At 41.7% G+C, this 14,394-nt stretch overlaps 1 pseudogene; it reads left to right on the top strand.

Annotated features, from left to right (window-relative positions):
* LOC102475160 (ADP-sugar pyrophosphatase-like) overlaps positions 1-14,002 on the top strand; it is a 14,455-nt pseudogene extending 453 nt beyond the window's left edge.
* The last annotated feature ends 392 nt before the right edge of the window (positions 14,003-14,394 follow it).

The following is a 14,394-nucleotide window of genomic DNA, read 5'->3' as shown; positions in this document are numbered from 1 at the left end:
GCGGGAGAGCCACAGCCTCGGGGTGGCTACACTAGGGGCAGCCTGGCAACCTCACATTCTTTCAAAGGGCAGGGGCGGGTGGATGCGAGAGCTGACGGGAAGGAGCTGGCAAGTGCAGTGAGCCTAGGGCTCTCAGAGATCTTAAATTCCCTGTGACTTTCTAAGTCTTGGGTAAATCACGTTTTATTAGCTTTGTTAAGCCTCAGAGGCCTGGAATTTTCTCCTCAGCTCTCAGCCTTCTGTTCCACTCTTGTCTGTAATTTTGACCACAAAAAAAATAAAAAGCTTAATTTCAGCAAAAGGTTATTATTTCTTTAAAAATAACGGAGAAGGAGATGGAGAGGGGAGAAATGAATGAGGATGGTTTCCAGACGCAGTCACACAAGGTGAGTATTTCTGAAACAGAATCCTGAAAAGGTGCATGTTAATGTCTGGGCGACCGGAGGTAGGGTGATTAACCCATTAGTCAGCTTACTGAGGAGCAACTGTGTATTAAGCTACTTTTAAATGGAGATCCTGGGCTAGGTGCTGTAAAAGAAAAAAGGCTTTTATAGAGTAGTCACTGGGGCCATCCGGTATCTGAATCCCACACAGTGGGGTTAGAGTCCCAGAGCCGGTGGCTTGAGAACCATGTCATGTAAAACTGTGCCCCAAATCCCAAAATGAAGGAGAGACAGAGGAGAAAGGATTGCAGTGTGGCCATTCCTCACAGAGGGTATTTTTTACTTTCTCTCTCTCTCTCTCTCTCTCTCTCTCTCTCGTGCACAAGCACATGCACTCTCTGGCAAATCAAAAAAGAAAAACTAATAGCCACTGTACTGGAGACAAAAAATAGGAATCAAGGGGCCAGCAGGTGGCATGGTGGTTAAGGGCACTCAACTCCCACATGGCCGACCACAGTTCGAGTCCCAGACCTGACGGTTCGAGTCCCAGACCTGACGTCTTGCTTTCTCACTTTCTCTTTCTCTCTCTTCTCTCTCTCTGTCCCTCTCTGGTCAAATTAAAATAAGTAAATAAATAAAATTAGTAAAGATAAATAAAATTAATCTAAAAAATAAAAGAGGAATCAAAAGAACTTCAGGGAAAAAACTGGGGCCAGCTCTGTAGTGCAGCCAGAATACGCTGACCTTGGTGCAAACCTCTGCCTGGCTAGCTTGAGACACTCCAGGCACAGCTGTGAATGCCCAGATCTGACAAGCTGGAGGGCTGAAGGAAGGGGATCGTGAATGACAGACCCAGTAGAGGGTGCTTCTTCCTGCACTTCTCCCCAGTGGGAAGAGGGTGCAAACACTGTGAGCTGTAATATTTTAAAGTTGTGCCATAGTGACTGACAAAGAGGTTAGAGTGGACAAATCTGTGGTACCTTGCATTAATAAAGAAACCAGTCTGAGGAACTGTTGGAAGTGGCTCACTGTGGGACTTGTAATTATATTGTGTCCTTGTAATTATTTTCGGTTCTAGCTTGATTTTCTCATGTCTGATAGGACCTTGGAAACCAGGGTTATGCTTGTCTGTATAACATTCTCCAGGTCAGTGATAACCGAAATTAAATGTATATAATGCATGCATTTTCTATGTACTACCTTCTAGTAATTCATCCTTTAAAATGTTACTGTGATTATTGTTGACTTTAGCAGTTTACTTCTTCAACAGTCACTTTTTGTGTAAATACATTCTGCTTCATATCCTTAAATGTTAATTTACTTCTTATCAATTCAATTCATGAGCGCTTGTTTCAAATACACTACAATGAAAAAACAAGAAAGAGCTTATTAGTGTCAATCTGTTTTATTCCTTTTGTAGACATAATAAAAAAGAAGTTATGACAGTCATTAAGTAAATTCATGACCATAGTTATTTATTTATTCATTTTTTTTTGACAGAGATTTTTGCTATAGGACTTATGTGCGGCTAAAGAGACAGACAGAGAGACAGAAAGTGAGAAATCACCCCCTAGAGGGGATGGCCATGCCACAATCCCTTCTCCTCCATTCTTCTTTGGGATTTTGGGCATGCACGCACAGAGTCTGGTGTGCATTTGTTTTTTATTTTATTTTATTTTTTAGAGAGAGCGTTTTTACTATGGGGTGTGTGTGCTTGCCAGAAAGACAGAGAGAGAGACAGAGAGACAGAAGGCAAGAAATCATCCCCCAAGGGGAATGGCCACGCAGCAATCCCTTCTTCTCCATTCTCCTCTCAGGATCTTGAGCATGCACGCACACGCACCCGGTGTGAGTTTAAGTCACCGGGTCCAGGACTTGAACCATGGTCGACTACACAGACAGGAGTCCAGCAACATAGCCATTACGCCATCTGCTGGTCCCTCTCTGGTGTGAGTTTTAAGCCACTGGATCTGGAACTCAAACCACGGTCAGCTATGTGGGAGTCCGGTGACATAACTATTATACCATCTGCTGGTCCCTCTTTTTAAATATTTCTAATAACAGGTACCCATTATCCCACACATCAATCCCTTTTAAGGATGTTCTCTTTTCTGTAAAATTCTCCTCAGCATACAACTAAGGTCTAGCTTTTTTTAATCACTTTTTTTCTCCTTTCCATATATGAGAGTTTGGTCCAATGCCTCTTTAAACTTGAGGATAACCACCAACAGTCCCTGTGTCCTCGCCTCTTAAGACCAACCTCCACTCCCAAGACCAGCCTCTTCTCTTCCTTCCCCTTGAGTGATTCAGAATCCTGCTGTGCTCTGTTTGCATTATAATTTGGGAGTATACCTCTGCCCAGAAGTGGTGCCTAGAGATGGTTGCCCACCCCTGAGCCCGGACTCCAGACACACACTCGTCAAGGATCCTATGATCATTACTTATCATTCTCTGAACACAATTCACCTTTTTTTTTTTTTTTGAGAGGTTTTCACTATAGGGCACTTGCGCTCACCAGACAGACAGACAGGAGAGACAGAAAGCGAGAAATCACCCCCCTCCAGGGGTATGGCCACGCCGCAATCCCTTCTTCTCCATTCTCCTCTCGGGATCTTGGGCATTCACACACACGCACCTGGCATGAGTTTTAAGCCACCGGGTCCGGGACGCGAACTGCGGTTCGCGCGGGAGTCCAGTCTACGTGGGAGTCCAGCGACATAGCCATTACGCTAACTGCTGGTCCCCACAATTCACCTCTTAATATAATCACATATTGCCTGAGGTTTCAGTCAGTCCATTGCTTCTAAGTAGGCAAGTAGCAAAATGTGATCAACCAAAAGAACCTTTCCTTTTCCCACTTGCACTCGCTGCTGAGAAAGACATCCCTTGATTCTGCTGGATGCTAAGGATAGGAAAACTTGGAAAGGAAGTAAAGTCATTCTGGCTGGGGAGAAGCTGGAGAAATATGGCATTTAGGTAACTGAGTGACTACCAGATATAAAAATTAATACTGCAGCAATTACCACAGTTTTAGATAAGCGTGGCTACAGAGTCAAGTAGAATATATTAATAGAAACAGATCTATTGAAATGAAAACATATGTCAAAAACTTCCTTTCAAATAAGTGGGGAAACTATGAACTAATTTGATATATGGCATTAGAAAATGTAACTATCTGTTTCAAATATACAATCTAATTAATTTTAAAAAAACATGTTATAATTCAGAAATGAAAAACAATTATATAAAGAAACATGACCCCAAAATATTATTTAAAATGTTCTGCATAGCAGGAGGCATTAATTTTTTTCTTTTAGATTTTTGCCATAGGGCATGTGTTCTTGCTAGAGAGAGAAAAAGAGAGAAGAGAAGTGAGAAATCACCCCCCAGAGGAGATAGCCATAACACGATCCCTTCTCCTTCATTGCCTTCAGGATTTCAGGCATGATGTGTTTTTCTAGCCACCAGGTCTGGAACTGAAAGTAGTTAGCCACGTGGGACCCAGTGACTTAACCACCTCATCAGCTGCTGGCCCAGCATTAGGTTTTTAAGAGTTAAATGATACTGCCTCCATGATACCAAGATGGATTTTTGGCAGGTGAGAGGGTTGGGCTGTACAATGAGAGAATAACTTTCTCAGGAGGAAAAGAAATGAGTAACAGTGTGTAAAGCATCATGAAAATATAAAGTATTTATTTCTTCCATGAGTGAGAAAGAGAGACAGAGACAGCACCCCTACCTTCGTGCTGTGATCTCCATGTTGCATGAATGTGTGGGGGGAGTACTCTGGGGTGCAGAAGAGAACCCAGAAACTTCCCATGTGGGTCAGACTCACAGAGCATTGCATATTACCATTGCAACGGTATCATCTTTCAGTCCTGAAAATATTATTTTCTGCAAACTTTTCAGATTGCAAGTCTTTTTGAACTATGCTACCAAGAATATCAGTGTATGTGTGTGTGTATGTGTATAGTGTATAGTGTATGTATATATGTGTATAGTGTGTGTATAGTGTATGTATATGTGTATAGTGTGTGTATAGTGTATGTATATATGTATATAGTGTGTGTATAGTGTATAATATATATATATATATACGCACACACACACACACCATATATGAGTATATATATATATCCATATGTATATTAAATGTGTAACTATATAGTATGTTTGTGAGAAATTCAAAAAGTTAATGGAGGGAACCAGCAGTTAGCGTAATGGCTATGTTGCTGGACTCCCACGTAGTCGACCGCGGTTCACGTCCCGGACCCGGTGGCTTAAAACTCACGCCAGGCGCATGTGCGTGCGTGCCCAAGATCCTGAGAGGAGAATGGAGGAGAAGGGATTGCGGCGTGACCATCCCCCCTGGGGGTGATTTCTCGCTTTCTGTCTCTATGTCCCTCTCTGTCTGTCTGGCGAGCACACGCGCCTTACAGTGAAAATCTCTCCAAAAAAAAAAAAAAAGTTAATGGAAAAATGAAATTCAAATATGAGTATTTTGATGCAAAAATATTTGAAATTCATGCATATATTTTCCATAATATGAATTTTCATGAACTTTTTGAAGATCCTACCTCCCAATATATGACGAAAAAGTATCAGAGACTTTCAGGGTCTCTACCTCAGACATTTACATGTAAAAACCATTCCCGTACCCACTTTCTTTAAACCCTGCCCAAGTATCTTACATGGAGCTGCCAACTGGCTGAGTACAGCTGATAAAAGCTGGGGGAAGCCTTGGAGGCAGAGAAAACAGGTCCATATCAAAGATGGTGAGAGTTTTTCTGAGAGGAGTGGTAGAACTCAAGGCATGTGGTAGGACTCTAAAAGTGTTGTTGGATGAATAATTTATTTAGTGAATAAATTAAAAAGGGTCAGTAATGGCACGGTTTTTAAGCTCTTGGCCTTTGCGTGAGTGGATAAGAAGCCACCATGACACCGGCAGAAAAACTGACATCACAGTCTCAGTCCTGCAGGCGTGTGACAGGATGGACATTCCGACCTGATTTTGGCCTGTTCACGCATTTATCCATCCAGATCTCTCCTGTGACACTTCAATCTATGCTAACTGTAACTCACCTATGAATCTACCAGAAGCCTTGTAACTGAGCAACATGACTCTCTATTGTACTCAGACATAAGAGTCCACTTTACAGATTAACCCTCAGGCCTAATGTTTAACTAATGAAAGTTAACAATAACTTCACTGAGTCTTTACAAAGGCTGAGCAAAGGCGATAGGGAGGGAGAAGATGTCACCAATCCCCTCTCCTATGACCAGCTGAGAAGATTTTATCAGCTTAAGCATGTTAATATCACACAAAGACCCCTGCTGCTTTGAAACAGGATCTAAGAGTTGTCTTGACCGACTTCACTTTGCTCCTGCTGCCTCACTTAATCAATGCTTAACTTTAAATCCCTTGTTGAAAACTGAAGTAGGTCATTCCATACTGCCTGTCCAGAAAAGTGCCCCTCAAACAGTGGGTGCCTCCCTAATGCCATCAGATCTCCTAGTGACCCTTCCTAAAGACAACAACCAGGCCTCCTCATGATTTTGTTCTAAAAGCATGAATAACATACCCTTTTATTCCAGATGTGGGCTCTCACTGATCCCGTTCCCTGTATACCTTCTGTATCGGGTCATGTATGTCAGAGGTGATCCTGAGCTTGGGTCCACCTTTCCTTATTCACCAATTCTTCTCTCTCAAAGACTGGCTTGTGTTGAGCAATAAGAGGCATGGACTTGATTTCTAGTCTTTCAGTCTCAGGGACCCCTGCCCATTCTGCCAATCGCTTCTGAAAGAAAACTACTGTAATTTCAAAAAAAGAGACAATCACTAGTAATGAAACTTAAAAGCTGAACAAGACAAACTCATGGGATATAACCAGATACATAACCTTATTTTGTCTCCCAGTGTCCCATCATAAAGCTGACCCTGAGATAAAAATCTGACTATCCTCCTGACCTATTTTCTTAACTTGGGGGTAAAAGGAAGTTCTTCCGTTACTTTGAGACACATGGTGTGATTTCGATAACCTAAACTATCAAGTCTGAGGTAGTAAATGTAAAACTTATGTTAATATTAAATCTTATCTTCTTCTGCTGAGACCTTCTGGGAGCTGTCTGGTTGAGGGAGGGTCCTCTTTCCCCATGACCCAGGCAGGAAGATGGCAGGGAAGACCAGGGAATAGGAAAGTTCTCGTTCAATTTTTACTGGGCCGAAGCGGCTCATCCTTTCTGGATTTGCAGATATCAGACACCGACTCTTCCTCTCATAAGCCAATTTTTGTGTTATTAGTGAGTAATTACTGCCATGCTTCTCTGCCTGCCGTCTCGGTTAGTGGTTAGTTCACTTTCACCACTGGCTGCTCCATTTCCACCCTTGTTTTTGTTGTTTGGTTTAAGCCATACGTGATTTCTCCACTGGTCTCCTCCTCCTTCAAGTTGGCTTCTACTGGATTTCACAATGATCTAGAATAGCTTCTCTCTTTTCTGTGCTATAAGAAACACACGTGAATCCTCTGCTCAGACAGACTCTCAGGTTCCACGTCTTCCCAGTCCTCTTCACAATGTGCCTGTCAGCTCACCAGCACATCGCTCTTTTTTTTTTCTCTGAGAGATTTTTGCTATGGGGCAAATGTGGTCACCAAAAAGACAGAGACAGAGAGACAGAAAGTGAGAAATCATCCCCAGGGAGGATGGCCACACTGCAATCCCATCTCCTCCTTTCTCCTCTCAGGATCTCACACCCCATGTGAGTCTAAGCCACTGGGTCCAGGACTTGAACCACAGTCAACTACATGGGAGTCCAGCAACATAGACATTACGCCGACTGCTGGTCCCACCAGCACATCACTCTTGACTTCCGGATTCCTTGGACAGACATCCGTCTATGTGGCACTCCAGCCACCAAGAATACATTTCAAACTCTCCAAATAATCTCAATAAATGCATTAGTCCCCTTTAGATCAAACTCAAATTATATCTCAAAACAAGCTCTGCTCACATAATCTTTGTCTTTTCTCTTAACCCTTTTATACCCCTGATCTGTGGGAATGGTCCTTGGGTGCAAAGTCCAAGACTTGTTAACCAGTTTTCAAATATTTCCTTTGGAAAATGAATGCTTAATTATCTGACTCACAACTGATTTCTTTACTGGGTATCCTTCTTAATACATCAGTTAAGCATTTTAATCTAACACATTGGTATATTAGTTGATCAAATGCCACTTTTTGTCCTAAGTTGATGGTTCTGATTCCATGGCTAACTGAAGATCTTTCTAGAAAAACTGGAATAATTAATCTTAATATGAATGTATAAAAAAAACCACAGGATAAAGATTTTGAACATTTTCTTCTATTTAGCTTATTTTTGGTGGTAGCCAGCTTCCAAAGTGGTACCTGTACCCGGGGATTCGGGGATTCACAGCCTTATGCAATGCTGAAGTATCCACACTGCCTTGGGGTTAGCTTGCTTGACAATAGAATAGAGAAGTGATGTTATTTCCAAGATTAGATTATAAAATGCTTTGGTTCTACTTTGTTTGTTCTCTTCCTCATGTATATATTTACACTATTGGAAGCCCTGTTGTGAACAGCCTCATAGAGTCCCAAGTTGGATGAACCTGAAAACTTCTGGCAACAGCTATGTGGATGGGCGTAGAAGAGCATCCTGCAGCCCAAGCCGATGTTCAATTCAGCTGAATAGAGACCCTAAGGTAGAACCACACAACTAAGCATTCCTAGATTCTTGCTCCTCAGAAACTATATTAAATATAACTTTTGTCGTTTTAAGCGTTATTGTTTCATTTTTATTTTTTTTAAATATTTTTGCCATAAGGCAAGTGCACTTGCCAGTGAGAAACAAAGACAGAGAGAGGGAAAGTGAGAAATCATATCCTAGGGGGGATGACCATGCCACAATCTCTTCTCTACCATTCTCCTCTCAGGATTCTGGGCACGCATGCACACATATGTGTCTGGTATAATTCTCAAGCTGCTGGCTTCAGGCCTCAAACCATGATTGGTTGTCCTGACCCAGAAAGCTTGAAAAAACATACCAAGCATGTGCCTGCCCAGGATCCTGATGGGATGAAGAATTGGAGGAAAAAAGATTGCAAAGTGAGAAGCTGGGGAGTGATTATTTTTTTCTCTCTCTTGCATGCACTCATGCTTGAAAAGAAGAGAAAAGAGAAAAGAAAAGAAAGAGAAAGAGAAGAAGAGAAGAGAAGAGAAGAGAAGAGAAGAGAAGAGAAGAGAAAAGAGAAGAACAAAGAAAAGGAAAGAAAGAAGGAAAGAGAGAAAGAAAGAGAGAAAGAAAGAAAGAAAGAAAGAAAGAAAGAAAGAAAGAAAGAAAGAAAGAGAAGAAAAAGAACAAATCTGGGTAGAGAGAAAGATGGCTGACATAGTGGTGGTTCAATGTAGTAACATAGTACTCAAGCGGGACTGGGTCCATACAGAAGATAGCAGTTATGGGACCAGCAGTTAGCGTAATGGCTATGTTGTTGGACTCCCATGTAGCCAACTGTGGTTCAAGTCCCGGACTCAGTGGTTTAAACTCATGCTGATCGCATGTGCCTGCGTGCCCAAGATCCCAAGAGAGGAATCTTTCTGTCTCTCTGTCTCTGTCTTTCTGGCAAGCACATGCCCTATAGCAAAAACCTCCCCCCCACCCCACCCCCCAAAAAAAGATAGCAGTTTGTTTCCTAGTTGACCTGTCACACTGGACACATGAATATGATGCTCACTGGCTGGGAAAGTTGGAGGGGATCATGTTATGAGATCCTGCTGAGAGTGCCTGCCTTTCATTCTCTCTTTCTCTGTCATTATCCTGAAAGAAATAAACTTATAACAAAGAACAGCTGGCCTAAACCTCGCCAACAGTCTGTTCCCATGTGACCTGGACCTGAAAGTTTGTTATGTAACTGACTCTCCACAGATAAAAATATGTTGCATATTTTGTCACTACTAAAGCAGCTGAAAATATCAGTCTTTAAAAAAAGAGTGGTGTGAAGGGATGGGGACTGAATTTAGAATGTGCCAATCCATCAGTAGCAAAGAGACAAATTCAACTTGGTGCTACGTGAGAAACCTATTATAATATGTCTCATTGGACCGTAAACCACACTCCACAAGCAATTCTTTTTTTAAGAATTATTTTATTTCATTTTATGTTTTATCACTATTATTATTTAATTTGACCAGAGAGAGAGTGAGAGAAGGAAAGTGAGAAAGCAAGCCTCCAGGTCCGGGACTCAATCATGGTCAGCCATGTGGGAGTCCAGTGCCCTAACCACCATGCCACCTGTCAGCCCCCACAAGCGATTCTTCAGGTCGATGAGAGGAAATACACATCAACTTCTCTTTCACTTTCTACTCCTTTTCCTGCAGTGGCGTCTGAATTCAGATGTATTGCGATATAGAAGAGTCATCTTATGAAAGACTTTAGTATCTCCCCCGCACTCTTCCTGTCTACCTGTTTTACCTTCCTATTCCCTAGATGGGTTTGGATTTAGAGAGGCCTCCATCTTCATTACTGGGTTAGATGAAATACAGTGAACATTCCTGAGCCTATGTCAGGGCTCCATTTGGATTCCACACCCATTTTCTCTGGAATACTGCAGTCTAGAGTCTAGAGTGTCCCACCCTTCCTTTGCAACTAATGCTGGAGGCTGCTCATGTCACCTTAGGTCTAATGATATCATCTTCCTTATTTTATATTTTCAAGTTTACTCATTATTTAATTCCATGAGAGAGAGAGACAGAGAGACATAAAAAAGAGAATCATCCTCCATTGGATCTCATGCTACAATCCACCCCCAGTCTCAGCCAACCTGGATCACAGGCATGCTTACATATATCCAGCATGCTTAGGAAGGTCCTGAAATAATTAACTGAAGGCGTTTCCCACGTGGGTTCGGTTGTGTTTCATTGCACTACTCAGGGACCCTAATCTTTTTTTCTTTTCTGGATGATAATTCACATGTCTGTGCAAAAACACAGGTTGACTATAAGGTATAATCAAACATACTCAGTTATACTCAGGTACAATCAGGTACTCTCAGCTTCAGGAGTTTCTATTGTAGTTCAATGATACCTTTCTATGGATCTCAATTTAAAAGGACAATGTGAAACTATATCTGAAATATAAAATAAAAATTTTGAAAACCACCTGTTCATGTGTATTAAATGGATAAATTAAATATAGATTTACCAAGTATGTATTTTATACTGTTAGGTATGAATTGAATTTAAATGATGACTTGTAAGTTCTGAGTTGATATTCCAGTACTTTCTTGGAGTTTTTGGTGTATAACATATACATTCACCAGAGACAGAGAGATAGTGAGAGAGAGGGAAAGTGAGAAATTACCCCCAGAGACGATGGCCATGCTGTAATCCTCTCCATTCCCCTCCTGGGAACTTGGGCATGTACACACATGTCTTAATTTTCAGGCTGCCAGGTCTGGGACTTGGGATTGTTCAGTCAGCCATGTAGGATGTAGGCTTTTAAATCTCCGGGCCATCTGCTGGCCTTCCAGTACTTTCTTTTACACCTGTCATAGTGCAGGAGGTACTGCCCCAGCAGGACCTGTGTATCTCACTCTAGTGACTAAACAAGGTATAGCTGGACAGGTCAATCACATCTTGGCTTCCCAAGCTCATGGCACCCATGGGACAGGACAAGCACTTCCAAGGCCTAGATAAAAATAAGGAAACTTGAGGAGAAGCAGAGAAAAATTTCTCTATAAGGTATGTTGTCTATGGCAAATAAAAACTCACACATCAATAATGAACTATCAATAATTAGGAAGTGAACAATCCTGCATTTGTCAGTCTCTTAAAATTGGAATAGAGAAAAGAATTTCTTTCTAGATATCTGTGAGTAGTACTATTGAACTATAATATATGAAAGTTAAATTACATAAAATAAGCATAATTTCAAAATACCCTGTATATATCATTCCTTCCCATCTTACTAGTGTGCACTCCCACAGCAGCATCCATCCTGTTCATTGCAGAAAATAAAGATTCCTTGTGGCTGGGTGTACTTCTGATCAATACTTAGCGTATTACCTAGTATTAGTGGAGCATCAGTAAATATCTGTTGAACTATTGATCAATGGAATTAATACATTTTTCATACTTGTCAATAAAAATATCTGATCTATTTGCATAGATGAACAATGGGGAGCTGCACTCCTTCCTGGTCAGTAAATGGTGTAGGCTTCATTTGCTTTTTTTCTTACTTAGTGATAAAGTAGTCTTGCTTCACTCATTTTCCATATAACCCGCAGGTGACCCTAGGTGAGACCTTACCTATCTGGGGATTTATCTTCTCAAAATTCTTTGCATGATTATCATTCCTGTCTATCTTGACTCAGTTGATGGAACTGACAAGGTAGGTATTTAATCCCCAAAAATTAATCTCTCCAGATTCTTAATCCTTTGGCTTTTCCAGGTCTGACTTTTTTCCAGTTCTTTACACAAGCCTTTGTAATGGTAATATGTTTGACTGGACTAATATCTAATATGCAGTATATCGTGTATTCATGCTTAGAAAATAATATTGTATGCTGTAAAGATGTACAATGTTAAAAAATAATAAAATAAAGAAAAATAAAGAAATTGCTTTTACATGAAAAAGAAAATTGTCTCTACCTCAGGACCCAGGGAGGGTTTTCTAGAGGTGACTGAGAAGCGTACAGCTGTCTTCAGCCCTTGTCAGGACCCGTACACAGTTACGCATGTGGTGTGGACCTGTCACTTAGCCAAGCACGAGAGCTGAGAACAAACGTGGCCTCTGCTGCAGTCATCTGCAAACAGTGCCAACCTCTCGGCCTTTTTAAGAGATAATTGTGGGGAGAAATGCAAGACCCCTGGATTCCCAGGTACTACTTCAAAATGTAACTTGAAGCTAGGTTCAGCGTATCAGTAAGAAGAAAATACCTGAAAGGCAGAAATCTCAAAGGGGAAAATAGATCAACAATGGAGTCTTATCTACAGTGTGAAATACAGGCCTTCTGCCCTCAAAGTTCTGCAGGCTCCTATAGAGAATACAGAAAACTGACTCAGGTTCTCCCTAGGGTTAAACTCCCAAATGGCGGACAACAGTTCAAGTCCCGAACACAGAAGCTTGAAAACTATGCTGGGATACAGCCTTTAAGCACGTGAGAGCTGCAGGTGAGCCATAGCACCAACATCTGCTGAGACTGCTGCCTTGAACTCGTCCTTTCTAGTATTGTCCCCACTCCCTTCTGCTGAGACTGCTACCTTGAGCTCATCTGTTCTTCTATCATCCCCACCCCCTTCTTCACCTAATATGTTGAACGTGAACTTCTCATCTAAGGACTATAAAGACAAATTAGTTTGGGGACCAGCAGTTGGCGTAATGACTATGTTACTGGACTCCCATGTAGTCAACTGCAGTTCGAGTTCCTGACCTGGTGGCTTAAACTCCCGCTGGGTATGTGCCCAAGATCCTGAGAGGAGAATGGAGGAGAAGGGATTGTGACGTGGCCATCCCCCATGGGGGGTGAATTCTCGCTTTCTGTCTCTCTGTCTTTCTGGTGAGCACATGTGCCCTATAGCAAAAACCTCTCAAAAAAAAAAAAGTCTAATTAGTTTGAGTCTTCTCAGAATACCAGTTTATTATTATTATTATTATTATTATTATTATTATTATTTTGGAGAGGTTTTTTGCTATAGGATGCATGTGCTTGCAAGACAGAAAGAGACAGAGAGACAGAAAACAAGAAATAACCCCCCCACCCTGGGGGGATGACCACAACACAATCCCTTCTCCTCCATTCTCCTCTCGGGATCTTGGGCACGCATGCACATGCACCCGGCGTGAGTTTAAGCCACCAGGTCCGGGACTCAAACCATAGTCAACTACATGGGAGTCCAGCGACATAGCCATTATGCTAACTGCTGGTCCTAATACCAGTTTATTATTTCAGAGAAGTTAATTGCAGAAGGAAAATGAGTCAAGCTTGAAAAGACAACTTACATGGATCCTACTGGTAAAACTAGGACTTGGGAAACACTGAAGCATACAACAAGGAAAAGACAAACTTGAAAGTGCAGCAGCCATTGCCATGCTGTAAAGAACTCTTCATTATGAGTATGTCATACTGGTGAAACAGTTCCAACCACTCATGGACAGCTCCTGCCTGGAGTTCCCTGCAGGTCTCAGAGATGATGACCAAAGCCCAGAAGCAGCTGCTTGTTGGGAGCTTGAGGAAGAAGCTGGCTATAAAGGTGATGCTGCTGAATGTTCCCCAGCTGTACGTACGGATCCAGGTTTGTCAAACTACACCATACACATCATGACAGTAACCATTAGTGGAGATGATGCAGAAAATTTAAGACCTAAGCCAAAGTCAGGGGATGGAGAAATGGGAAGTAATTTCTTTACCAAAGAATGACTTGTTGAAGAGACTTGATGCTCTGGTAGCTGAAGAACATCTTACAGTGGATGCCAGCGTGTGTTTCTATGTCCTGGCACTGAAACATGCAAACAGGAAGCCATTAGAAGTGCCCTTCCTAAAAATTCTAAGGCCAAAGAGGATACTGTTCAAATGTTTTATAAGCAGGACCACCAGTCTTTCTTAACTAAGACTTTGTATTCAACTTAGTTTAATGTAGATTTGAAATTAGCTTTTTCATAAAATAAAAACAGTTCAGAATGTAAAAAAGAAAAGATCATCATGCTGGGTGCTTATGCATGCATGCAATTCCCAAAATCCTGAGAGGAGAAGGGATTGTGGCATCGCTAATCCCCCAGAGGGTGATTTCCCACTTTTCCTCTCTTTCTTTCTGTCTCTCTTTAGCAAGTGCTTGTGCCCTTTGGGAGGAAAAAAATAATAATAATTAAAAAAAGGTTGGGTCTTCTAGGGAAAAAATGTCTTCTCTCAGCTGTTCTATGTGCCCTACCTGCCCTTGCAACTAACTGTGGCATTGTCACTGCCAGAGGTTAAGGAAGTGGGAGCAATAGCTGGCAGCCA

Source organism: Tupaia chinensis, unplaced genomic scaffold (genome assembly GCF_000334495.1).
Source record: "Tupaia chinensis unplaced genomic scaffold, TupChi_1.0 Scaffold000619_1, whole genome shotgun sequence".
NCBI classification, from domain to species: Eukaryota; Metazoa; Chordata; class Mammalia; order Scandentia; family Tupaiidae; genus Tupaia; species Tupaia belangeri.
The sequence above is the reverse complement of the archived record's forward strand: the minus strand, read 5'-3'. Positions and strand labels throughout refer to the sequence as shown.